The sequence below is a fragment of the Bubalus bubalis genome, chromosome 24, assembly GCF_019923935.1.
Source record: "Bubalus bubalis isolate 160015118507 breed Murrah chromosome 24, NDDB_SH_1, whole genome shotgun sequence".
Lineage (NCBI taxonomy): Eukaryota > Metazoa > Chordata > Mammalia > Artiodactyla > Bovidae > Bubalus > Bubalus bubalis.
Window position 1 is genome coordinate 19,954,490 of NC_059180.1, and position 27,035 is coordinate 19,981,524.

General features: G+C 42.7%; 1 pseudogene; it reads left to right on the forward strand.

The window, feature by feature from the left end:
• The first annotated feature begins 4,881 nt into the window (after window positions 1-4,881).
• On the forward strand, window positions 4,882-26,534 carry LOC102413211 (annotated as a pseudogene).
• Window positions 26,535-27,035: the final 501 nt, after the last annotated feature.

Here is a 27,035-nt window from a genome sequence, read left to right on the forward strand (position 1 = left end):
GTCATTAAAATGGGGCTGATATTGCCCTACCCTAGAAAGCATATCCCACTTCCTCTGTTACTGTTTGTAATTACTGTCTGAAGTCCCTGAACTTGTAACCTCAGTTTCCCTAAGATGATAATCTGCTCTCTTACAGAAGTGACTTCACAAACATGGGACAGTGTAGAAACAAGAATAGAGGGGATGGACAGATAGGTCCAACTTGAGCCCTTTAGGTTCAGCAGAGAGTTTCTATGGTCCTTGTGATAATTTGTAATTTTTGCATGCTATTTAATGTGTGTGGAACACTTAAAAGAACTTTAATATCTAATGTACATTTATTTTGAAATTTTATTGATTGAATTATCACAGGAAGCACTACGCATATGGTGATAAAAAAGACGGATGAAGTCTATGCCTTAATGATGGCAGATGGGCACAGGGAACAAACAAATACACAACTAACATTACTTCAAAAGTGATTGATGCACCTATAGTCAATTAATCTATGGCAAAGGAGGAAGGAAACACAGGTAGAAAAAATATCCATCCTTTCAACAAGTGGTGCTGGAAAAACGGACTAGCCACGTGTAAAACAATGAGATAAGAGCATTTCCTCACACCATACACAAAAATAAACTCAAAACGGTTTAAAGACCTTAATGTGGGTCATTTGTAGTGATGTGAATGAACCCAGAGTCTATCATAGGGAGTGAAGTAAATCAGAAAGAGAAAAACAAATATTGTGTATTTACGCCTATATATGGAATCTAGAAGAATGGTACAGATTAACCTATTTGAGGGGCAGGAATAGAGATGCAGACATAGAGAACAGACTGTGGACACAGTGGGGAATGAGAGGGTGGGACGAATTGAGAGAGTACTTTGGCCACCTCATGTGAAGAGTTGACTCATTGGAAGACTCTGATGCTGGGAGGGATTGGGGGCAGGAGGAGAAGGGGACGACAGAGGATGAGATGGCTGGGTGGCATCATTGACTCGATGGACGTGAGTCTGAGTGAACTCCAGGAGTTGGTGATGGACAGGGAGGCCTGGCGTGCTGCGATTCACCGGCTCGCAAAGAGTCGGACATGACTGAGTGACTGATCTGATCTGATCTGTAAAATAGACAGCTAATGGGAAGCTGCTGTGGAACAGGGAGCAGAGCTCGGTGCTCTGTGATGTCTTAGCTGGATGGGCTGTGTCCGCGTGCTTAGTCGTGTCCCACTCTTTGCTATCCCATGGACTGTAGCCCTCCAGGTTTCTCTGTCCATGGGGTTTCAAAGCAAGAATACTGGAGCGGGTTGCCATTTCCTTCTCCAGGGGATCTTCTCAACCTAGGGATTGAACCCACGTCTCCTGTATCTCCTGCATTGCAGGCGGATTCTTTACCCACTGAGCCATTGGGGAAGCCCAACAGGATGAGAAGGAGGCTCAAGAAGGAAGGGATATATGTATACATATAATGAATTCATGCTGCTTACAGCAGAAACTAACACAACATTGTAAAGCAATTATTATGTGCACACGCTCAGTCATGTTCGACTCTTATGACCCCATGGACTGTAGCCTGCCAGGCTCCTCTGTCCATGGGATTTCCCAGGCAAGAATATTAGAGTGATTTGCCATTTCCTTCTCCAGGGAAATCAATTATATTCCAATTTTGCCAAGAAAAGACCTACGCAGTGATAAGAGAATAGACTCTGTATGATTTCAATTCCTTTAGACCATGAAATTTTTGCACCTTGTTTTATGTCCCTGGATATGTTCCAGTGTCTCCTAGTTTACAGTTTATGGGAATGTGAATAGAATTTGTATGCTACTGTTGTGTGAAAATTGTATATATCTTAATTATGCTTAATTGGTTCATAGTGCTGTCCAGGTCTACACATTCTTCTACTTCTCTGTCCTTCCTGTTAGTCACTTAGTTGTCCTAATCTTTGTAACCCAATGGGCTGTAGTCCACCAGGCTCTTCTGTCTGTGGAATTCTCCAGGCAAGAATACTGGGGTGCGTTGCCATTTCCTTCTCCAGGGGATTTTCCTGACCCAGGGATCGAACTTGAGCCTCGTGCATTGCAGGGTTCTCCTGCATTATGGGCAGATTCTTTACCATCTGAGCCACCTTCTCTGTATATTCATTCTATTAACTTTTGAGTGATTGATATTGAAACTCCAACTAGAAATCCTAATTTATCTACTTAAAAAATATTTGTAATATATAGCGGAATTATATGTAATCTTGTTCGATATTTTCCAAGGCTTCTGTAAATGTGTTATTGAAAGTGTTAGTTGTTCAGTTGTGTCTGACTTTTTGCAACTCCATGGACTGTAGCCTGCCAGGCTCCTCTGTCCATGGAATTCTCCAGGTAAGAATACTGGAGTGGGTTGCCATTCCTTTCTCCAGGGGATCTTCCAGACCCAAGGATCAAACCTGGGTCTCCTGCATTGCAGGCAGATTCTTTACCATTATACTTTCATAATTAAAAAAAAATTTTTTTTAAACAACAATAACTAAAAAAAAAAAAAAAGGCCTAAATGTAAGACCTGAAACAATAAAACTTCTAGAAGAGAACACAGGCAGAACAGTCTTTGATGTAAATCATAGCAATATTTTTTTGGATCTGTCTCCTTGGGCAAAACAAAAGCAAAATTAAACAAATGGCACACAATTAAACTTAAAATCTTTTGCACAGCAAAGAAAATGATCAACAAAATGAAAAAAACAATCCACAGAATGGGAGAAAATATTTGTAAATGATGTGACCAACAAAGAGTTAATATGCATAACATACAAACAGCTCATACACCTCAACATTAAAAAAAAAAAAGGCAATCAAAAAGTGGGCAAAAGACATGAATAGATATTTTTCCAAAGAAGACATACAGATGGCTAATGAGCACATGAAGAGATGCTCAACATCACTAATTGTTAGAGGAATTGCCAACTGAAACAATAATGAGATATCACCTCACATCTGTCAGAATGGCTTGTCATCAAAAAGTCTACAAATTAAAAAAAGTCTACACATACTAAATGTTGGAGAGGATATAGAGAAAAGGGTGCCCTGATACACTGTTGGTGGGAATGCAAATTGGTGCAATCACTATAGAAAACAGTATGGACATTTTCTCAAAACTTGGAACTACCATGTGACCCAGCAATTTCATTCCTGGGTATATATCCAGAAAAAGACAAAAACATTAATTCAAAAAGATACATGCACCCCAATATAGTAGCAGTACTACTTATAATAGCCAAGACTGGGAAGCAATTCAAGTGCCCACAGCAGATGAATGAATAAAGATGTCGCACACACAGAAAATGGAATATTATTCAGCCATAAAAAGAACGAAATCCTGGCATTTGCAGCAAGCAATGTGGATGGACTTAGAGAATATTATGCTTAGTGAAATAAGTCAGATAAAGACAAATGCAGTATATCACAGGTATATGAAATCTATAAAATAATACAAATGAATGCATATGCAAAACAGAAATAGACTCACAAATATAGAAAACAGACTAGTGGTTACCAAATGGAAGAGGGAAGCGGAGGAGGGACAAATTAGGGGTATGGAATTAACAGACACAAATTACTATGTGTAAAATAGATAAGCAACAAGGATCTATGGTATACTACAGGGAATTATAGTCATTATCCTGTAACAGCTTTTAATAGAGTATAATCTACAAAAATACCAAATCACTATGCGGTAAACCTAAAACTAGTATAATGTTGTAAATCAACTATACTTCAATTTTTAAAAAGTAATTGATAATACTCTGCAGAAAATAAACACGGTTAAGGCGATAGACATGAAAGGGAGTATAGTTTGAAGACTTCCCTGAGGAGGTATTTGAACTGAGATCCAAAACCTACGAATGAGCAAACTGCGCAGAAGCAAAGCATCCGTGCACAGCAAACAGAGCACAGTTTCAGAAACAGAAATGAGCTTGGTGTGTTCCAGACTCTGCAAGGCAGCACGGCAGGGGAAACAGAGTGGGCGATGGAGAGAGGAGACGGAAAGCCAAGTAGATGCCAGGTCATGTAGGGTCTTGAAGACCGTGGGGAAGGAGCCTGGATTTTCTTTCTTTTTTTTCTTAATTTACTTGACTGCAGTGGGTCTTAGTTGCCGCATGCAGCCTCTTTCATTGAGGCATATGGACTCTAGCTGTGGTGAGCGGTCTCCAAAGCATGCGGGCTTAATTGCCCTGTGGCATGTGGAATCTTAGTTCCCGAAAGTGAAAGTTGTTCAGTCGTGTCCAACTCCTTGTGACCCCATGGACTATGTAGTCCATGGAATTCTCCAGGCCAGAATACTGGAGTGGGTAGCCTTTCCCTTCTCCAGGGGATCTTCCCAACCCAGGGATTGAAGCCAGGTCTCCCACATTGCAGTCAGATTCTTTACCAGCTGAGGTACAAGAGAAGCCCAAGAATACTGGAGTAGGTAGCCTATCCCTTCTCCAGTGGATCTTCCCAACCCAGGACTTGAACTGGGGTCTCCTGCATTGCATGTAGATTTTTCACCAACTGAGCTTCCCTGTCCAGGGATCAAACCCATTCTCCCTGCATTGGAAGGAGGATTCTTAACCACTGGACCACCAGTGAAGTCCTTGGGTTTTATTTTTACTGTGAAAGGAATTTTTTGGGAGGTTTTGAACAAGGGAATTGTGTGGTCTGGTTTATGAGCTTTAAAAGCCCATTGGGGCTACTGTAAGAATTCATAGTCTGTTGGGAATTCCCTGGTGGTCCAGTGGTTAGGACTCAGCGCTTTCACTGCCAGGGATCCAAGTTCAATTCCTGGTCAGGAAACTAAGATCCCACAAGCCCATGAGGTTTGGCCAGAAGCAAACAAACAAAATGAAAAGAATTCATAGTCTGTAATGAGGAGGGGCACGCATGGGGCAGGCCAGCCAGATGAGAGGCCCCTTAAAGGTGAAAGATGATACCGTCTCGGAAGAGGATGGTAGCAGTGTAATTGAAGAGAAGTGAATAGTTTGAAGATAGGTTACGATGACAGAGCCAAATATCTTCCATATGGGTTGATTGGTGTGGGATGTCAGGTAATGAGAAATTAGGAAAAACATCTAGCACTTCGGATTAAATATCTGGGTGGATGATGGAAAGATATTGGAGGGATTGGGGTGAGAGGGGACAGGTTTAGTAAGGGAAATAAAGAATTCTAATTTGGATATGTAAACTGTGGGGTCCCTCTTAGATACCCAAGTGGAGGTGATGAGCAGGGAGACGAGGAGCGCATTATAAGGCCGTAGCTGGTATTTACCGGAGAGTATTACCAGCTCCAGTATTCTTGCCTGGAGAATTCCATGGACAGAGGAGCCTGGTGGGCTGCTGTCCCTGGGGTCGCATAGAGTCAGACACGACTAAAACGATTTAGTATGCATGCATGCATTGGAGGGGGAAATGGCAACCCACTCCAGTATTCTTGCCTGGAGAATCCCAGGAATGGAGGAGCCTGGTGGGCTGCTGACTATGGGGTCACAGAGTCAGATACGACTGAAGTGACTTAGCAGCAGCAGCTGGTATTTACAGACATGAGACCTCAGGTAACAAAGGAAAGAATTTAAGTGGAGTGATGTTGAACTGTGGGGCATATTTATGGTAAGTGGGAAGAAGGGGAGGAACAAATGAATGGATGGAGAGGGAACAGGAGGCAGACCAAGGAGAAAGTGAATCATTGTGTCAGAAGCTGCAGAGAGGTTGAAGAAGACATGGCCACTGGGTTGGCAAACTGCTGGTTATCAGTGACCTTCACTAGAGAGCTTCCATGGGGCTGACCGGAGTGGGCATTCGTGGGGTCAAAAGTACAAGTGGAGGTCTACTCATCACAGATCTAAATATTTAAATAATATCAATGAAACAAACTGCTAAATAAAATATTATTGTATTCATTATATATTGGCAGGCAAGGTTCAGACTTAGAATTCTCCACTTCCTTGAGTTCCTTATCAGAATGAACTGGTATAAAGAGAACTTAGCCCCTGACCTGCTCCCCTTCCCCTTTTTCTTCCCTCCCTTCAGACTGAATGTCCAATTTTACCTACACTTGCTTCCCCAACCCTCCTCCCTGGCCAACAGCCATCTCTGAGGCATGGAGAAACACACACTGCATCCCTGTGATTTGGGGAACAGCCCTTCACAGGCCCTGGGAACTGGTGTGGGACTGCTGAGACATGGTCCTAGGCATCCTGAGTGAGGTCAAGGAAGGGGGCAAATCCAGGGGTTTGTGTTCCCCTTGTGGGGAGGGGCAAAGCCAAAGGGGGATCTGAGCACGGTCCTCTAAAGCAGGGGTCCCCACCAGGTACCAGTCTGTGGCCTGTTAGGAACCAGGCCGAACAGCAGGAGGTGAGTGGCGGGCAAGAGAGCCAGGTTTCATCTGTATTTACAGCTGCTCCCCATTACTCGGATCACTGCCTGAGCTCACCTCTTGTCGGATCACCTATGTCAGCTTTCAAAAGAGAACCACATAAGATCCCTGCAGTGAGAAGGAATGGGTCCGGGACCTATTTGTGAATAAGCCAGGTGAATCAACTTTGCCTGTGCTAGAAGAGGATCAACTGCTTGAGATGGCAAATGATGATGGCCTGAAAAGCATGTCTGAGACAACTTCAAATCTCCACACATTCTGGATTAAAGTCAAGGCGGAATATCCTGAGATGCCATAAAAGCACTGAAAGACCTGCTTCTGTTTTCAACATCCTATCTTTGTGAAGCAGGGTTTTCCGCAGTGACAAAAACCAAAACAAAATTATAAAGTAGACTGGACATAAGCAACACACTTTGGGTGTCACTGTCTCCCATCTCCCCCAGAAGGGACTGTCTAGTTGCAGGAAAACAAGCTCAGGGATCCCATGGATTCTGCATTATGGTGAGGTGTATAATTATCTCATTACATATCACAATGTAATAATAATCAAAATAAAGTGCACAATAAATGTAATGCACTTGAATCATCCTGAAACCATCCCCCACCCCCGTCTGTGAAAAAACTGTCTTCCACAAAACCAGTCTCTGGCGCCAAAAGAGCTGGGGACCACTGCTATAAAGCATGCGGCTTGGGGGCAGTATTGGAGTAGGTTAAAAAGAGAATGGGGGCTTCCCAGGTGGCGCCAGTGGTAAAGAACCCTGCCTGTCAATACAAGAGATGCGAGAGATGAGAATTCAACTCCAGGGTCAGGCAGATCCCCTGGAGAAGGGAATGGCATCCCACTCCGATATTCTTGCCTGGAGAATCCCATGGACAGGAGAGCCTGGCAGGCTACAGTCCATAGGGTTGCCAAGAATCAGACATGACTGAGCACACACAAAGAGAGAATGGAGAATATGGAGTAAAGTGGTGAGAAAACAGTGTGGACAGGCCTTTGAAGGAACTTTTCCCATAATGGGGTAGCAGCTGGAAGGAAAGGAAAAGCCTAAAGACAGCACTCTGGCATGCTGATGGAAAGGATGCTGCTGCTGCTGCTGCTGCTGCTGCTCCTAAGTCGATTCAGTCGTGTCCGACTCTGGGCGACCCCATAGACAGCAGTCCACCAGGCTCCCCCGTCCCTGGGATTCTCCAGGCAAGAACACTGGAGTGGGTTGCCATTTCCTTCTCCAATGCATGAAAGTGAAAAGTGAAAGTGAAGTTGCTCAGTGGTGTCCAACTCTTAGCCACCCTATGGACTGCAGCCCACCAGGCTCCTCCGTCCATGGGCTTTTCCAGGCAAGAGTACTGGAGTGGGTTGCCATTGCCTTCTCCATGGAAAGGATGAGTAGAAGGAAAAGCTGATGAGGAAGAGGATGGGGATAATATTGGGTGCGGAGTCCTTGAGCAGGTGAGGGGGACGGGATCCAAGGCTTGGTGGAGAGATTGGCATAAACAGTTCTTCCACTATTAGACAAGGAGAGCAGCTTGAAAGGGCACAGATGTAGACAAGCTGGCAAATCTGGCAGTGGGAAGAAAACAAAATCATTCTTTTCTAATTGCTCCCAATATTTACAATTACAGAGTGAATGAGATCATCCACGGAGAGTAGGGAGAGACAAATTGTGAAAAGTTATCTGAGACACTTGAAAAAATGGTTAAGATGGTCAATTTTATGTTAGATGTACTTTGCCATAATTAAAAATAATAATAGTTTGAGGGAATTCCCTAGTAGCCTAGCGGTTAGGATTCTGGGCTTTCACTGCTGCCGTTCAGACCCTGGTTGGGGAACTGAGATCCCACAAGCCACACGGTGCAGCCAAAAAAATAAAAAATAAAGAAATAATTTTTAAAAGGTGAAAAAAGGCTAATAAATAACCACCCTGCCCTTAAAGAAAAAAAAAAAGCTACTTGGGAATACAGGAGAGTAAATATATTGGGGAAATTTAATATTAGAAGCAGTACCAGGGACTTACTGGAGATTTGTGGACATAAATTTAAAGCAAAACCAATAAGCTTAATCGTGCATGTTTTTCCTCTGCTGCCTTCAGTTGCCAGGCTACAAACAGGTGAAGTAGGCAGAATGTTAGCTTAAGAGAATTTGATTGATTTAAGAAGATTTGTGACTTTAATTAAAAATATTTAAGAGAATTTGATTGACTCAGACTAAAACTGAATGTTAAAAAACTTCTGGATTAGTAAATAACTTCAGATTTATTAGGTCTGTAAACAGTGTTTCAGCGCTTAGCAATTTTATTTATTCCATTTATAAGTCTGCCTTGTCAGACGTTTGAAGCACTGAAGAGAATCAAATCTGTAATTGTGGTTAAAATGCCAAAGCTACGGAAATGTTATTAATCAAGTTTGTAAATGATGTTAAATATTTAGGAACATTTACTATGTCAAATTTACATGCTAATTTAGCATTGATATAAGAACAAATGAAAATTAGTCATTAACTTTAGATAAGATAAAGCTAGACTTATAAATACAACAATATTATCTGTGAGTCATATGTTAAAGGCTTAGGGAAAATTGGGTTTCTAGATTTACAAATTTTGCAAGTTGTAAAAGTGAAAGTCACTTAGTCATGTCCAAGTCTTTGCAACCCCATGTACTATACAGTCCATGGAATTCTCCAGGCCAGAATACTTGAGAGGGTAGCCATTCTTTTCTCCAGGGGATCTTCCCAACCCAGGGATCGAACCCAGGTCTCCCACATTGCAGGCGGATTCTTCACCAAACTGAGCCATGGGAAGCCCTTAGCAAGCTGAGCATTAGTTAATATAGAAGTAACTGGACTTCCCTGGTGGTGCAGTGGTTAAGAATCTGTCAGCCACTACAGTGGACATGGGTTTCATCTCTGCTCCAAGAAGATTCCATATGCCATGGAGCAACTAAGCCTGATGCCACAATCACTGAACCTGTGTGCCTAGAGCCTGTGCTCTGCAACAAGAGAAGTCACTGCAATGAGAAGCCCGAGTACCCCGACAAAGAGTAGCCCCTACTCGCTGCAACTAGAGAAAGCCTGCACGTAGCAAGGAAGATCCAGCACAGCCGGGAAAAAAAAAAAAAAAATATATATATATATATATATATATATATGTAACTGTAGCATACTCCTGTATGCATTAAGGCCCAAATGTAGTGTTAAAAGTACAGCTACTCCTTATAAGATGCCATCTTATGCCAGTTGCACTATTTTATTTTCTCAGCACAGATATCTACTTCCCGTGCTCCCAAATTCCACTAAAATGACAGAAAAATATTATTGATATATACAAAATTATTCATATATACAAAATTATGTATACTTAATATGTATTATTTATGTAAAATATTTATATAGTCTGGAAAATTTTGCATATATAATTGCCAAAAAACAAGAAAGAGTCCTATTATTAAATCAAAAATGATGAAGAAGGGACTTCCCTGGTGGTCCAGTGGCTAAGACTCCACATTCCCAATGCAGGAGCTGGGGTTTGATCCCTGGTTGGGGAACTAGAGCCTACATGCTGTAATTAAGAGTTTGCATGCCACAACTAAAGATCCCCTATGCTGCAAATATGACCTGGAGCAGTCCAATAAATATTTTTTACAAAGAAAGAAATGATGAAGAATTCCTGTAAGACTCTATAAAGTTTGCAATCAAGGGCAAGACTAGGGTAGAGAAAACTTGACACTAAACACTGCTGAGGAAAAGCAGCTCTTCCCAAGGAAGCCAGGGGGAAAGCCAAGATTAGAATAAGCAAATATGAAGAGAGAGAGAGGCCCCCCTACGGTTGTTAAGGTAATTAAGTACCAGGCTGCATTTGGCCTGGCTGGATCAGACACTGCCCTCTAGTTGACAGCTCCAGGCAGAGAAAGTTCCCAGGATAAAGACCCCAGGACTACTTTCTGAACAAAGGAATAAATAACTTTCCTAGAGAAGGCTCTGAACTTGAGGGCTGGCCTGGATCGGGAAGCAGAGCCCTTCTTAAAGGGCTTCCAAAACAATAGGGACCGAGGTCGGGGAGGAAGAGGAAAGGCTATTTCTGGTGCCTGGCCCTGTCACAGCTACCTAGCTAGCTCTCCAAAGTAGAACACTTCTGAATAATTCCAGGAGCCGCAGAAGGCGAGCAGTGCCCCCAAGAATACACAATGCCTACTAAGAAGGAGAGAATACCTGTCCTCTTCGAATATAAATGTACTACCTAGTCAGGCAGTACAGTTACCCCATCCCTTAAAATCTCAGAAACCGGCTCCTGGAATAAGAACAGAGGTTCTCATTTGGAAGCTCCAGCTTCCAACGCTGCAAATTCTAGGGAAAGGAGTGGTGGATACAAGAAACACGCCGTCTGAAAACACTGAGGACTTCCCTGGCGGTTCAATGGTTAAGACTTCACCTTCTAATGCAGATGGCATGGGTTTGATCCCTAGTCAAGGAACTAGATCCCACATGCCATGTGCTACAGCCAAATTAAAAGAAAATAAAAATAAAAACACTAGGAAAACTTATGTCTATATCTAAGTAAATGTAGACATGTGTACTGTGAGAAAAATTAAGACCTGGAACTAGAATTTCATAAGACTTCAACATTGGAGTGAGGGCAGGAAGGAGTTTGAAAGCAGGTTATGGCTTGAATTGCTCCAGGGATGCCGAAGAAACAGAGTGAGCCTAGGTACTGAGAGAAGATATCTGGCAGGAGATTTAAGATGAACTGAAATGGGGCATGCAGGAGGCTCTGGGGTACCAGTAATATTTCATTTCTCAAGGTAAAATTGTGTTTTGCTTGCTTTATGTTTTTTTCCTGAGTGTCTTATATTTCTGTACATATGGTATTTTACAATAAAACATTAAAAAAAAATCAAGAGTGACTGCTAGATGTGGAATTCTCAAACCTGACTACATACACAACATGGGAAAGTTTTAAAAATACCAAAGGCCACTAAATGGCCATCAACAGAGGAATGGATAAAGAAGATGTGGGACATGTACACAAGAGAATATTCAGTTCAGTTCAGTTCAGTCGCTTAGTCGTGTCCAACTCTTTGTGACCCCATGAATCGCAGCATGCCAGGCCTCCCTGTCCACCAACTCCTGGAGTTCACTCAAACTCGTGTCCATCAAGTCGGTGATGCCATCCAGTCATCTCATCCTCTGTCATCCCCTTCTCCTCCTGCCCCCAATCCCTCCCAGCATCAGGGTCTTTTCAAATGAGTCAACTCTTCGCATGAGGTGGCCAAGGTACTGGAGTTTCAGCCTCAGCATCAGTCCTTCCAATGAACACCCAGGACTGATATCCTTTAGAATGGATCGGTTGGATCTCCTTGCAGTTCTAGGGACTCTCAAGAGTCTTCTCCAATACCACAGTTCAAAAGCATCAATTCTTCGGCACTCAGCTTTCTTCACAGTCCATCTCTCACATCCATACATGACCACTGGAAAAACCATAGCCTTGGCTAGATGGACCTTTGTTGGCAAAGTAATGTCTCTGCTTTTTAATATGCTATCTAGGTTGGTCATAACTTTCCTTCCAAGGAGTAAGCGTCTTTTAATTTCATGGTTGCAATCACCATCTGCAGTGATTTTGGAGCCCCCCAAAATAAAGTCTGACACTGTTTCCACTGTTTCCCCATCTACTTCCCATGAAGTGATGGGATCAGATGCCATGATCTTCGTTTTCTGAATGTTGAGCTTTAAGCCAACCTTTATACTCTCCTCTTTCACTTTCATCAAGAGGCTCTTTACTCAGCCATAAAAAGGAATGAAATTGGGTCATTTGTAGAGATGTGGATGGACCTAGAGACTGTCATACAGAATGAAATAAGTCAGAGAAAAATGTATCACATATTAATACATATATGTGGAATCTAGAAAAATGGTATAGATGATCTTATTTGCAAAGTAGAAATAGAGACACAGACATAGAGAACAAACATGGATACCAAGGGGGAAGGTGCCGTGAGATGAATTGGGAGACTGCTGCTGCTGCTAAGTCGCTTCAGTTGTGTCCGACTCTGTGTGACCCTATAGACGGCAGCCCACCAGGCTCCCCCGTCCCTGGGAATCTCCAGGCAAGAACACTGGAGTGGGCTGCCATTTCCTTCTCCAATGCATGAAAGTGAAAAGTGAAAGTGAAGTCGCTCAGTGGTGTCTGACTCTTAGTGACCCCACGGGCTGCAGCCTACCAGGCTCCTCCATCCATGGGATTTTCCAGGCAGGAGTACTGGAGTAGGGTGCCATTGCCTTTTCCGGAATTGGGAGACTGGGATTGATGTATATACACTATTGATACTGTGTATAAAAGAGATAACTAATGAGAACCTACTATATAGCACAGGGAACTCTACTCAATGCTCTGTAGTGACCTAAATGGGAAAGAAATAAAAAAAGAGAGAGATAGGTACATGTACAGCTGATACACTTTGCTGTACAGTAGAAACTAGCACAACATTGTAAAGCAACTATACTCCAATACAAATTAATTAAAAAAATGCTAATGGCCAGAGCACACCGCAGACCAAATGAATTAGAATCTGTGGGATGGGGTCAGACTTATGTATGTGAGAATCACTGTATTAAAAGAATAAAAATAAAGAAATTAAATAGGAGGAAACAGTAATCATAATCAAGGTCAACGGGTTAAATTCCCTAAGTAGGAGACGGAATTCAGCAAGATCACCAAGATTCATTTTCTTCATTCTCATGTTCCTCTCACTGTATTTGCTCTGTTCTCAAAATCCTTGTGGCTATAAGACTATCGTAGAAATGTTACCATTATATCCCTTTAGGTTTACATTAAGAGGGAAAGCACCCCTGACTTTCTGCCAGAAGTCTCAGCAAAGCTTTCATGGCATCTCTTTTTTATTTTCCTACTCTGATCATGCGATCAACCCTGAGGTAATCACTATCACCAGGACACTTTGGTTAGCCAGGGCTCTTTCACAGGTATAGACTCTCCTGCCCCAGATTCACAGTGGAATCAGTATTACCAGAACTAATAGGATTAGAGTGGTGGGGGAAGGTGAAGCCTCAAGCAAAACCCAGAAGCTGTTGGCAGAAGTAGAGTGAATGGAAGTTGAGCAACCAAAAAGAAAAAAAAAAAATTCCATAAGGGAAATATATAGATTCGAGGCAAGAGAAAACAATAAAGACTAAACCAAAGTAGGGAGGTTCAAAGTGGAAGTTAAGAGATGGAAGCTGGTTGAAAAAAATATCTTGCCGTGCAGAAACAGTTGTCTATAGCCTTGACTGAGGCCAGAGGAGAAGCTATTAAGGATAGTGGACAAGCTGAGTCAGTCTCCATAGCTACCAGTCCATCCTGTATCCCCAAATATGTACCTGCAGCTCAGATTTCTCTCTCCATATTTAAATACACACCTGCCTTCTGGACAACTATCCTGCATATCTCAGAGGCAGTTCAAATTCATCATGTCCTTCACTTAGTGGCACAGATGGTAAAGAATTCTCCTGCAATGTGGGAGACCTGAGTTTGATTCCTGGGTCGGGAAGATCCCCTGGAGGAGGACAATCCAATCCAGTATTCTTGCCTGAAAAATCCCCATGGACAGAGGGGCCTGGTGGGCTATAGGTCGAGAAAAGAAGGACACGACTGAATGACTAAGCATAGCACAGCACAGCACATCACTTAATTATCAACAGATGGCAAATCACTTCCTCTTAAATCCGCCCTCCTTTTTCTGTCAATAACCTCAGGCTCTAAACCAGAAAACTGGAATCATCTTTCATCTCCTTCCTCTCTCACCTTCATGTCTCACCTTTCTCTAAGAACGGTTTCTATCTCCGTGCCATCTCTCAGAGCCACTCCTGATTCTTCATCAGGACTTAACACAATTGTGATTTAATCGTTGGGTAATTTGTTTGAATAGTGGTCACTTCCATGAGGCTGGACTCGGGACAATAGACCCCCATTGCAATCTTTCCATTCTTGTATCCTCCAACACAAGCTCTGTTCAGTAGGTTCCTGCATGTTTGTAGAAAAAATAAAGTCGGCCAGTATCAAGTTTTTTGGGGGGAACACAGGTACCTTCATTTGTTTACTTATTTTAATTAATTGATTTACAGCTGTGCTAGGTCTCTGTTGCTGCATGTGGGCTTTCCCTAGTAGCAGTGAGCAGGGCCTACTCTCTAGTTACAGAACATAGGCTTCCCATTGCAGTGGCTTCTCTTGTTTGGAGCACAGGCTCTACGCATGCAGGCTTTAGTAGCTGTGGCATGCGAGCTTAGTAACTGTGGCGCCCAAGCTTAGGTGCTCCGCAGCGTGTTGGATCTTCCTGGACCAGGATCAAACCGTGTCCCCTGCGTTGGCAGGTGGATTCCTAACCACTGGACCATCTGGGAAGTCCCCAACTCCCAAACTCAACACTATTTTCCTGAATAATCTGAAAATGCAGATCTGATTATATTTTCCCCTCTATTTAAAATCTCTTTCAGTGATCCCTAAAGGAAAGGTGTATTCCTTAAATTTTCAGTGTTTAATAACTATTTATTAGCTGCCTGGAACATATGAAAACCTCCAATTTTAGGTAAACATTCACGAAAATTTTAAATAATAAAATTAATATATAACAAAATTAATAGTATTCAAGTATCCCATGTTATCAAACCTATTTATCTCCTGACCTTGAGTTTGGAAATCAAGTTCATACAGCAAGGGATACATACACTTGGTACCTGAATTTTGGATAACAGGTAGCAAGAGTTTAGATTGTGCCATATACCAGGCTTACTAAAAAGAACGATTCAAATATACTCAGATCCACAGTTTGGATAGAAAGTTGAAATAGCAAAGGTAGAATGGTGAGGAATAACAAATCAGCAAAAAGGATACTATTATTTGCAATCAATCCTTCAGTTCAGTTCAGTTCAGTCACTCAGTCCTGTCCGACTCTTTGCGACCCCATGAATCGCAGCACGCCAGGCCTCCCTATCCATCACTAACTCCCGGAGTCCACCCAAACTCATGTCCATCGAGTCGGTGATGCCATCCAGCCATCTCATCCTCTGTCGTCCCCTTCTTCTCCTGCCCCCCATCCCTCCCAGCATCAGGGTCTTTTCCAATGAGTCAACTCTTCGCATGAGATGGCCAAAGGACTGGAGTTTCAGCTTCAACATCAGTCCTTCCAAAGAAATCCCAGGCTGATCTCCTTTAGGATGGACTGGTTGGATCTCCTTGCAGTCCAAGGGACTCTCAAGAGTCTTCTTCAGCACCACAGTTCAAAAGCATCAATTCTTCGGCACTCAGCTTTTTCACAGTCCAACTCTCACATCCATACATGACCACTGGAAAAACCATAACCTTGACTAGACGGACCTTTGTTGGCAAAGTAATGTCTCTGCTTTTCAATATGCTATCTAGGTTGGTCATAACTTTCCTTCCAAGGAGTAAGCATCTTTTAATTTCATGGTTGCAATCACCATCTGCAGTGATTTTGGAGCCCAACGAGTGTTCTTGCATTTATAGCTTTAATTGGACATTCCTTAAAGAAAAGTCCGGGCCAATCAGGGGTAAATCATTAACAATATCTTTCTTTCTGTTTACAAACAAGGCACAAAATATGTATTTGGGCCAAAAATCACAAAATTCAAAGTAAAAAATAAAAAATAAAGTCTGAAACTGTTTCCACTGTTTCCCCATCTATTTCCCATGAAGTGATGCGACCAGATGCCATGATCTTCGTTTTCTGAATGTTGAGCTTTAAGCCAACTTTTCACTCTCCTCTTTCACTTTCATCAAGAGGCTTTTGAGTTCCTCTTCACTTTCTGCCATAAGGGTGGTGTCATCTGCATATCTGGGGTTATTGATATTTCTCCCAGCAATCTTGATTCCAGCTTGTGCTTCTTCCAGCCCAGTGTTTCTCATGATGTACTCTGCATAGAAGTTAAATAAGCAGGGTGACAATATACAGCCTTGACGTACTTCTTTTCCTATTTGGAACCCGTCTGTTGTTCTATGTTCAGTTCTAACTGTTGCTTCCTGATTTGCATATAGGTTTCTCAAGAGACAGGTCAGGTGGTCTGGTATTCCCATCTCTTTCAGAATTTTCCACAGTTTATTGTGATCCACACAGTCAAAGGCTTTGGCATAGTCAATAAAGCAGAAATAGATGTTTTTCTGGAACTCTCTTGCTTTTTTGATGATCCAGCGGATGTTGGCAATTTGATCTCTGGTTTCTCTGCCTTTTCTAAAACCAGCTGGAACATCTGGAAGTTCATGGTTCACGTATTGCTGAAGCCTGGCTTGGAGAATTTTGAGCATTACTTTACTAGTGTGTGAGATGAGTGCAATTGTGCGGTAGTTTGAGCATTCTTTGGCATTGCCTTTCTTTGGGATTGGAATGAAAACTGACCTTTTCCAGTCCTGCGGCCACTGCTGAGTTTTCCAAATTTGCTGGCATATTGAGTGCAGCACTTTCACAGCATCATCTTTCAGGATTTGAAATAGCTCCACTGGAATTCCATCACCTTCACTAGCTTTGTTCGTAGTGATGCTTTCTAAGGCCCACTTGACTTCACATTCCAGAATGTCTGGCTCTAGGTCAGTGATCACACCATCATGATTATCTGGGTCATGAAGATCTTTTTGTACAGTTCTCCTGTGTATTCTTGCCACTTCTTCTTAATATCTTCTGCTTCTGTTAGGTCCATACCATTTCTGTCCTTTATCGAGCCCATCTTTGCATGAAATGTTCCCCTGGTATCTCTAATTTTCTTGAAGAGATCTCTAGTCTTTCCCATTCTGTTGTTTTCCTCTATTTCTTTGCATTGATCGCTGAGGAAGGCTTTCTTATCTCTCCTTGCTATTCTTTGGAACTCTGCATTCAGATGCTTATATCTTTCCTTTTCTCCTTTGCTTTTTGCTTCTCTTCTTTTCACAGCTATTTGTAAGGCCTCCCCAGACAGCCATTTTGCTTTTTTGCATTTCTTTTTCATGGGGATAGTCTTGATCCCCATCTCCTGTACAATGTCACGAACCTCTGTCCATAATTCTTCAGGTACTCTGTCTATCAGATCTAGTCCCTTAAATCTATTTCTCACTTCCACTGTATAATCATAAGGGATTTGATTTAGGTCATACCTGAATGGTCTAGACATAATATACACATGTATATATGTATCTGGGTTAATGACAGATTCCATTTATCTTGCTCTACTAAATTAGAAAGCAAAACTACAAATGCATGCATGCTCAGTCACTCAGTCATAGTCAACTCTTTGAGACCCCATGCGCTGTACCCTGCCAGGCTCTTCTGTCCATGGGATTTCCCAGGCAAGAATGCCGGAGTGGATTGCCATTTCCTACTGCAGGGGATCTCCCTGACCCAGGGATCTAACCTGCATCGCCTGCATTGACAGGCCGATTCTTTACCACTAGTGCCACCTGGGAAGCCCGTAACTAAGAATGATGGGTGGCAAATGCTTGGTGGCCCTACATACTGTGCTGTGTGTATTTGGATGGGGACATATACCTAGAAACAGTGGTGAAGTCTCTCACTGAAGGCCAGTTTTACAAGCAGTTAAGTCAAAGGCTGTATGGTTGGATTTCTAAAAATATTTATTATTTTTTGCTGTGCTGGGTCTTCTCTGCTGCACATGGGCTTTCTCTCGCTGCGGGGAGGAGGGGCTACTCTCTAGCTGCCGTGCATGGCCTGCTCATTGCCATGGCTTTTCTCGTTTGGAAGCATGGACTCTAGGTTGCACGTTTTAGTAGTTGCGGCATGTGGGCTCTAGAACTCGAGCTCATTAGCTGTGGGGCACCAGCCTAGTTGCCCCTCGTGCCCCTAGTTGCCCTAGTCGGCATGTGGGATCTTCTCTGCCCAGGGATCAAACCCATGTCCCTTGCCTTGGCAGGCAGATTCTCAACCACTGGACCACCAGGGATGTCCTTGGATGTTTTAACTTGGATGACAGATACAAATGCATTTCTAAAGTTTTCTGTTTGGGTTCGGCTCAGGAAAGAATTTCTCCATGTTTTCTGGCACACTGAATGGTTTTTAAACATGCCCAGTGTCACTGATGTCTTTCTCCAGAAAATGGAAAAAAAATCAAGTGTTAGGGAAGACTCAGTGTTGGCTGACAAAGCCTCTTGCATCACAGTTCAATTTCCTGATATGTTATCTTCTGCACTTAATATCTGATGAGGTTGAAATGAGAGGTTTGAGATTTTCAACCTATTGCCCATGGCATGTTGACACCCACTGGAAACCTTTGAGATAACATTTCCTCACAACACCAGTAATGACAAGGATGATTTCTGGTTTCTGGGTTTTCCTGGCATTATTAGTGTTATAAAGAAGTTTTATCTCCTCCCTTGTTTCAGTTTTTCACATGAGTATGTTCCCCCTGGATAGCCAGCACATTTTAGGGTAGAAACACAGTTTTAGTCCAAGCCACCCATTTCTTCGCAAGACTCATGGAAAAGACATATGCTTTGTCGTGGAGATTTGATGGTGCTAACAATTTTCGTTCCTTCTTCACCACTTAGCGAAGATCACCATTCTTAACTGTTCTTAGTAAATAAGACAGTGTGCAATCTTAGCACTCGGATACAGCTGGTTTTGAGTAGTCGAGGGAGGTACAAGGCAAAAGCGGCCCTAATTCTTCATCCCTTTGTCATAGTGTGGTAGCACCCTCCCCCTCTACTTCTGGGTTGGCCACAGGAGTTGCTGTGACCCAATGTGCGTGCGTGTGTGCTTGCTAAGTTGCTTCAGTCATGTGGACTCTGTGCAACCCTATGGACGGCAGCCTACCAGGCTCCTCTGTACATGGGATTCCCCAGACAAGAGTACTGGAGTGGGTTACTGTGCCCTCCTCCATGGATCTTCCTGACCCAGGGATCGAATCTGAGTCTTTTATGTCTACCTGCATGGACAGGTGGTCTCTTTACCACTAGTGCCCCCTGGGAAGCCCACTCGTGATCCAGTGGACGGCAGCAAATGTGACAAGGCAGAGACCTGAGAAGTGCCTGTGTGTTTGGGCTTGCCTGTCCTTCCTCCTGTCTCTTTGCCACATGCACATGCTTGGGCCAGCCTGCTAAAGGATGAAATGGACAGAGTATAGCTACCCCTGTTGTCCCAGCCAAGTCTAACCCAGACTAGCCACACTGCTACTCAGACAGAGGGAAGAACCCAGCTGAGGGCAGCAGAGCTGCCTACACGATGACCCACAGCTAGGACTGGCTTCATGGTTCTTGGCCTTTGCAGTCACACAGGGTCCTACGGTAAGAAAGATCCCATGCTTGGTTTAATGTTCTGTTGTCATTACTTTAAAATTCTTCATAATGTCTAAATAAGGGGCCCAGCATTTTGCTCTGAGCTCCACAAAATACACAGCTGGTCCTGCTCACATCTTGTCACTGACACCAGGGTAAGCCTAGCTGAGATGAGAAGAACCACTCCACTGGCCAACAGACCCATGAGATTAATGAATTCCTATTATTTAAGTGGTGAGGTTTTGAAGTGGCTGTACATTTTTTTAACAATAGATACAGGAACTTCCTTGGTGCTCCAGTGTTAAGAATCTGCCTTCCAATGCAGGGGGCATGGGTCCCAACATGGTTGGGGAAGTAGGATCCAACATGCCCCATGGTCAATTAAACCTGTAAGCCGCAACTACTGAGTCTGCCTGCCACAACTAAGACCCATTTAGTTCAATTCAGTCGCTTAGTCGTGTCCGACTCTTTGCGACCCCATGGACTGCAGTGTGCCAGGCTTCCGTGTCCATTACCAACTCCTGAAGCTTGCTCAAATTCATGTCCATCAAGTCGGTGATGCCATCCAACCATCTCATCCTCTGAGACGAGAGGCAGCCAAAAAATAAACAAATAAATATTAAAAAAAAAAAAAAAGTTGATACTGACATACCAAACCTTTTTGCTGGAGACATGCCTGGTCCTTCATCAGCATGCCCTCAAATACACTTCTAATCTGCATCATATCTCACAAAAATATTAGATGAAATGATAATGAGAATTCAAAATTATAAGGTATGTCTTTCTCTTTCATATGGGTACCACAGAGATGCAAAGAGCTGGTTTATTCTATTCCCACTAACAGTTTTGTTGTTGTTCCTGTTCAGTCATTAAGTCATGTCCAACTTTTTCCAACCCCATGGACTGCAGCATGCTAGACTCCTCAGTCCTCCACTGTCTCCTGGAGTTTGCTCAAACTCATGTCCATTGAGTTGGTGATGCTATCTAACCATCTCATCCTCATCCCTTTTCCTTTGGCCTTCAGTCTTTCCCAGCATCAAGGTCTTTTCCAATGAGTCAGCTCTTCCCATCAGGTGACCAAAGTACTGGAGCTTCAGCCTCAGCATCAGTCCTTCCAGTGAATATTCAGGGTTGATTTCCTTTAGGATTGACCTGTTTGATCTCCTTGTAGTCCAGGGGACTCTTCAGAGTCTCCAGCACCACAATTCAAAAGCATCAATTCTTGGGTGCTCAGCCTTCTTTATGGTTCAACTCTCACAACCATACGTGATTACTGGAAAAACCATAGCTCTGATTATATGGCCCTTTGTAGGCAAAGTGATGTCTCCGCTTTTTAAGACGTTGTCTAGGTTTGTCATAGTCTTCCTTCCAAGGAGCAAGCATCTTTTAATTTCATGGCTGCAGTCACTGTCCTCAGTGATTTCAGAGCCCAAGAAAAGAAAATCTGCCACTGCTTCCATTTTTTTCCCTTCTATTTTCCATGAAGTGATAGGATTGGATGGCATGATCTTAATTTTTGTAATGTTGAGTTTTGAGCCACCTTTTTCACTCTTCTTTTTGCTCTCATCAAGAGACTCTTTAGTTTCTCTTCACTTTCTTCAATTAGAGTGGTATCATCTGCATCATTTGAGATGTTGATACTTCTCCCAGCAATCTTGATTCCAGCTTGTGATTCATCCAGCCCAGCATTTCTGCATGAATGAGCGACTAACACACACGCACACACACACACACACACTCTGCATAGAAGTTAAATAAGCAGGGTGGCAATATACAGCCATGTTGTACTCCTCTCCCAATTTTGAACCAGCCAGTTGTTTCATGTCTGGTTCTAACTGTTGCTTCTTGACCCACATATAGGTATTTTAGGAGACAAGTAAAGTGGTCTGATATTCCCATCTCTTTAAGAATTTTCCATGGTTTGTTCTGATCCACAGTCAAAGGCTTTAGCATAGTCAATGAAGCACAAGTAGATGTTTTTCTGGAATTTCCTTGCTTTCTCCATGATCCAATAAATGTTGGCAATTTGACCTCTGATTCCTCTGCCTTTTCTAAACTCAGCTTGTACAACTGGAAGTTCTTGATTCAAGTACTGCTGAAGCCTGGCTTGAAGAATTTTGAGCATAACTTTGCTAGCATGTGAAATGAGCACAACTGTGCGTTAGTTTGAACATTCTTTGGCACTGCTCTTCTTTGGGACTGGAATGAACACTGACCTTTTCCAGTCCTGTGACCACTGCTGAGATTTCAAGTTTGAAAACCCACATTGAGTGAAGCACTTTAACAGCATCATCTTTTAGTATTTAAAGTAGTTCAGCTGGAATTCCATCACCTCCACTAGCTTTGTTCATAGAGATGCTTCCTAAGGCCCACTTGATTTCATACTTCAGGATGACTGGCTCTAGGTAAGTGACCACATCATCATGATTATCTTGGTCATGAAGATCTTTTTTGTACAGTTCTTCTGCGTATCCTTGCCACCTCTTCTTAATCTCTTCTGCTTCTCTTAGGTCCTCACCACTTCTGTCCTTTATTGTGCCCATTCTTGCATGAATGTTCCCTTGATATCTCTAATTTTCTTGAAGAGATCTCTAGTCTTTCCCATTCTATTGCTTCCCTGTATTTCTTTGCATTGTTTATTTAAGAAGGCCTTCTTATCTCTCCTTGCTATTCTGTGGAACTCTGCATTCAGTTGAGTATATCTTTCCCTTTCTGTGGTTTTACTCAACTATAAAACAAAATATAGCTTTGTTTTACAGTTGTACTTAACTATAAAACAAAATAAATTACTCAACTATTAAAAAAATTTTTTAAAACCCCTGATGCTGGGAAAGATTGAATGCAGGAAGAGAAGGGGACGACAGAGGATGAGACGGTTGGATGGCATCATTGAGTTAATGGACATGAGTTTGAGTAAGCTCCAGGAGCTGGCGATGGACAGGAAAGCCTGGCATGCTGCAGTCCACAGGGTCGCAAAGAGTCGGACACAACTGAGGGGCTGAACTAACTGCAAACAAAATCTGGCTGTCATCACTACAATAAGAAGAGTTCCACATCTCTGTGTGTCATTTGCGCTATGCAGCATCCTGTTCTGACTTTAGGTTTGCCCGTGACTGCTCTGGCTTCCTCTCCCAGCATTTTATTTGTCCCGAGTTTGAGGCCAGTTTTATAAACGTGTTGGCCGTAGCATGGCTTTCATCTGTGGATGCTACTGTTCTGGCCTCTTCACATTTAGAAATAAAATACATCAATTTCATACCAGAAAATATTATTTTGTGCCTGCTTCAGGAAAAACTACTGGCTGACCCACAGGCAAGCATGCTCAGTTGTGTCCGACTCTTTGTGACCCCATGGACTGTATGTAGCCCACCAGGCTCCTCTGTCTATGGAATTTTCCAGGCAAGAATACTGGAGTGGGGTGCCATTTCCTTCTCCAGGTTGACCTATAAAGTTATTCTATTTTGTTTTTTCATTTGCCTATTTTTTGGTTGTGCTGCATAGCATGTGCGATCTTCGTTCCCTGAACCCATGCCCCCTGCATTAAAAAAAGGAATCTTAACCACTGGGCCACCAGGGAAGTCTCCAGGTTATTCTGTTTTGGGAATGATGTAAAACCACTGAGAGCATCACTAAGCATTCTGACAGAGGTTTCTAATACAGAGTGCACACTGGAGACAAGAGGAGAATAAACCTCTGGTTCAATAAAATCCTGTTTTTAGATATTCATAGCCACCCTTCCCATTCACACTTTCCCTTTCAGCTGCTTGAGTGAATTCATCATGTTCACAGATGCTCTTGTTCCAAAAGATCCTGAAATCCTGTTCACTAATTATTCTTCTGAATTGTAGTTTTTGTACTATTTTTATCATTGCTTTTACACTTCAATGAATCACTTTTTCAGTCATTAATCTATTTTTGTTAATCAGAGTCATAACACAACACAAGAGTAACAAGAAAAAATGCAAACTTTCCACACATAAACAATAATATTCCAATGATATAACTAAAATAAACGATATCCTAATAGTTTTAACTACACCTTAAGAGTCTGTCCAATTTGAGCCATCTCTACGTGTGAACCCTTATTAAGAGCATAATGGTATTTGATAATTTTTCTTCCATTTCAAATTCATAAGATTTTTAAACAGGTATCTTTTCATTGCTTTTGCCATAGAAGCTGCTTGAGGACTGTTAATTTTATAGATTAATTGACCACATTTTAGAAACATCGACCTAAAAGAAAAAGCCTGTACTCTTAAACATGGTCTCTAAACCATTTCATAATCTAGTCCCTTGATTCACATAAAAGAACTATTGTTATTAGTGTGTATACCCACACACACATTGTTACTAGACAGTAACAATAGCAACTGCACACTTCTATTGACTGAGCCCTTAAATGATACCTCGTGATCAAGTGTCATTTTAAGCATTTTAAATGGACTCTCTTATTTCAAACTCACAGTAATCCTAGGAGGTAGGTACTAGTTTGTTTTTATGAATTTACACATAGAGAATAATGAATATTACAGAGGTACTTGCTCGAGATTGCAGAGCTAATTAGAGGCCGAGCAGGAGTCTGGTCCCAGGCTTGTCTAACTCTTAAGGACACCATATTACCTGGCCCCCACCCCGCCCCTTCAATCTGCCTTCCTGAACTCTTTCTCACAAATGCACACAGCCTCTCTATTCCCAGCGAAGATGTCTTCCATCTGTGATCTGTGTCCATCTTGTTCCTTCTGTCTAGAATGCCCTCTCTTTCTCCCCGTGTCACCTTCGTGAACTTTCACTCACATGCAGCACCCAATTTTAGAGTCTTCTCTGTGAAGCCTTTCCTTCCCCCGACACCCCAGATTTTTACCTTGTCTGTAATAGCAGCCTAAATTTTATTTCTCTCCATTCTCCAAAGACACAAAAATGTCTAGAGTGACAGCTGAATTATTAAGAATTATAAGATGACAGAACATAATTTACTACACTGTGCCTGACTGTTCCCTGGTCTATCATTAGTCAACTCCAGTTAATGAGTTGTGTTCAATGAATAGGCAATTCCTTACCTGGACAGAGGAGTCTGGTGGGCTACAGCCCATGGGTTCCAGAAAGAGCTGGACACGACTAACACTTACCTTAAAATATTATTCTCAGGAGGTCAGAAAACAGAGTTAATTCTTACTGTACCTATAATAGCAACTAGTTAACTTCGTGAAACACAGGAAATACATTATCTATTTTGTTGTTGTTGTAGTTGTTTAGTTGCTAAGTTGTGTCTGAGTCTTTGTGATCCCACAAACTGTAGCCCGCCAGGCTCCTCTGTCCATGGAATTCTCCAGGCAAGAATACTGGAGGGGGTAGCCATTCCCTTTTCCAGGGGATCTTCCCAACCAAGGGATAGAATCTAGGTCTCTCACATTGCAGGCAGATTCTTCACAGTCTGAGCCATGAGGGAAGCACCAAAGCAATAAGTACCTTTATAATAAAAAAAAAAAAGAAAGTGAGGTTCCTAGAGCAAATGAACCCAGCCAGGGCCTCTTGCAATGGAGATGGTCACTTCTTGAGAGTTTCCAACTCTGGAAAAATGAACGTCCTCAAGAGACTCCAGAATCAGGACTTCCCTGGGGGTCCAGTGGTTAAGAATCCATCTTCCAACACAGGGGATGCAGGTTCGATCTCTGGTCAGGGAACTAAGATCCCACATGTGGTGGGGCAACTAAGCCCAGATGCCAGAACTACAGAGCTCACACGTGGCAGCTGCTGAGCCCAGGTGTTCTGGAGCCCATGCCCCACGACTAGAGAGAAGCCCACATACCACAAGGAAGAGCCCTCACACCAAACGAAAAATCCCATATGCCACAACAAAGGTCCTGCATGCCAAAAAGAGACAAAATTAATTAACAAAGAGAGAGACCTCAGAATCCACCAATAGCATATATCCTTCCTTTATAAAGTTTCTGGCTGCTATGACCTGAGTCTCACAAGCTCCAATTTGGTTGTATTTGCTACTTCCCTGCAGGTATACAAGTTGCCCCTTTCTGGATCCCAAAAAGCAAGGACTTGTGGGCATGTGGATTATCACCAATTTCATCAATATCCTGCACTATTACTATAAATCAGCCTTGGTTCCAGAGCTATGAGCTGGAAGAATACAAAATAGAAACTTGAAAGGAGGTGTATATACAGGACTTCTTTAAACCACTTGTCTGCATTTCTCCTAATGCCAACTTGTTTAATGCTGTCTTTTCATTAATTCAAAACAAGATCCACAGGCTGCCAGTTGTTGACCCAGAATCAAGCAACATCTTGTACATCCTCACCCACAAGTGCATTCTCAAGTTCCTCAAAGTGTTTATCACTGAGTTCTTAAGCCAGAATTCATGTCTAAGTCTAATAGAAGATTAGCTTCTATGCCAGCATTGCCATGTTCTGCACTATGACCCCACAGACATGGCTCTGGGCATCTCTGTACAGGATCTGCCAGTGAATGAGGAAGGTCAGGTAGTGAACATCTAGTCTACATTTGATGTTATCTGTGCTAAGTCACTTCGGTCATGTCCGACTCTTTGGGATCCTCTGGACTGTAGCCCGTCTGGCTTCTCTGTCCATGGGACTTCCCAGGCAAGAACACTAGAGTGGGTTACCATTTCCTTCTTCAATGATATTATCCATCAGGCAGCATAAAAGACCTACCACAACCTAGATGTGCCTGTAGTCAAAGCCCTCAAAATCGATCACATTACTTTAAATGTAGCTTCGAGTGCTACCTGCATGAGGCTCTGGAGACCTTTCTCAGCAGGCTAGTGGAAGCAGGGAGTCACCAACTCGTGGTGGTGGATGAGAATGATGTGATCAAGGGAACTGTATCACCAACTGTCAACCTGTAGACCCTGGTGCTCACAGGCAGAGAGAAGCTGCCCTAAGCTGGGGGACAAGGTCAGGTGGCACCAGGGGATGTGCCCCACTCACTGCTCGCCCAAAGCTCTGGGAACCCCAGAAGAAACCTGGAGGCTCTTCCTTGCTCAGGAGCCCCCCACCCTCCTACCCGGAAGCTGGGAAGGCATGGGGAAAGGAAGGAGAATAAATTTTTAGGTGTCCTTATCTTCACAATACTCAGAAAAACTTTTAGCCTAGCTCAGGCTAGCTCCTGTCCTCTTATTCATATCCCCATTTCTGGGCAAACCATGAGCTCTGTGCCCCTCCAGAAAATTTTACACCTCACAAACTAGAAGAACAAACCAAGCCCAAAATTAGCAGAGAGAAAGAAATAAAAAAAGGTTGGAGTAGAAATAAATGAAATGAAGACTAGAAACAACAATAAAAAGGATCAACATAATTAATAGGTTTTTTTAAAAAGATAAAATTGACCAAGCTTTAGCTTGACTGAAAGCGAAAAGTGAAAGTGAAGTCGCTCCGTCGTGTCT